Here is a 1,402-nt window from a genome sequence, read left to right on the forward strand (position 1 = left end):
AATATTTCCATCTTGTATCGAACAAATAATATGCTAATGCTATAACAGAGTTCCGTTAAAACTCTATCTCCACATTCAAATTGACAGTCTTCAGTGTGATGATAGGACTACAGCATGTATACATCACAGTGTCTACAGTTCTCATCATGTTGTGATAATAATGTCATTAAAATGTACCTTGGTCTTGTTTTCCAGGATTGTGTTTTCAAAAAACAAAAACAAAAAACTAGTCCAGATGATGAGTATAATATCAAAAAGTTCTATAAAAGTGAACTTGGTTTGTGCCAGCGTATCACTCACTGTGGGTTTCTCTCGTGTCTGTACTTACTGTCATGCTTACACACACGCACACACACACACACACAGAGAGAGAGAGAGAAAGAGCGAGAGAGAGAGAGAGAGAGAAAGAAAGACCAGGAGTTAAACAGAATCTCCCCTGGGAAACATCAATGATCAAAGCTGCAAACCTGAGAAGGTTCAAATTTAACAAATAACTAAAAATAATCTCACAGCAGAGACTAACTTTATGGTTCAAATTTAATAAATAATAAATGTAGTTTTTCATATTGGGGAAATAGTTAAATTTAGACTAATGATATGCAGTGGAAAAACAAGTAGACCACAATTCACTGTGGTCTCAATGTCTTTTGATGTGACTCAGCGTTGTGTCAAAAGTTGGACAGATGGTCTCTCTCTTTTTAGAAGGCTTATTTCAAATAACTATTATTTAACAAACTTGTTTAAATCGACATGTTTACGGCATCATGGAAGAGCAGTACCTAAAACCACCACTAGATAAACCAGAGAACAGGACAAAAAAAACCCCCAAAAACAAACAAACAATGGTTGTTTTGAGTAAAACATATTTAAAACATTCATATTGATTTTTCAGTGTACACACAGTGTGTTGTGTTTTTGACAGTTGTTACCAAGACGTCTTTTCTTTTACAGTTTGTTAACAGTTTTTGACCTACAGATATAGAGATACTGATCGCATCAAATGTGTAAAATGTTACAAAAATTGCCAAGAAACGGAAAGATGATAGATGATGTGCGATAACCAAATCAGTTTTATCATTATTCAACATTATTTTAATTCGATTTTCAATAGATCATTATAGTATTTACTGTTAAAAGAAGGTAAAAAGAAAAAAACCTATTCAAAATATAGGAAGTAAATCCAAGACATATTGTCCATGAATTTGTTTAGACTATCAGGGAGCAGCTACTTAAAAAGTAAGCTGAAACTAAATTAAAAATGCTGTACTGGATCCAGGATCCCCTCCATACTCCTGCCTCCACCTTTGCTGCTATTATCTGGAACTAAATAATACTGGAACTGCAATTGCTCTTTTCAGCCAAAAGACGGCGATACTTGCCGACAAACGTGAAACATAAGCGG

The 1,402-nt window shown here is 34.4% G+C and overlaps 1 protein-coding gene across 2 annotated transcripts in view; it reads right to left on the minus strand.

Moving 5' to 3' along the window:
• Nucleotides 1-334, minus strand: part of blk (BLK proto-oncogene, Src family tyrosine kinase) — a 5,452-nt gene extending 5,118 nt beyond the window's left edge. Inside the window, exon 1 of one of the 2 annotated variants that reach the window (XM_017030845.2) lies at nt 178-334. The gene's annotated coding sequence lies outside the window, so the exon portion shown is untranslated. The remainder of the gene's footprint in view (nt 1-177) is intronic. The other variant, XM_025053732.1, reaches the window with a different exon arrangement.
• Between the last annotated feature and the right edge of the window lie 1,068 nt (nt 335-1,402).

This window comes from Cynoglossus semilaevis, unplaced genomic scaffold (assembly GCF_000523025.1).
Source record: "Cynoglossus semilaevis isolate Cse_v1.0 unplaced genomic scaffold, Cse_v1.0 scaffold302, whole genome shotgun sequence".
NCBI classification, from domain to species: Eukaryota; Metazoa; Chordata; class Actinopteri; order Pleuronectiformes; family Cynoglossidae; genus Cynoglossus; species Cynoglossus semilaevis.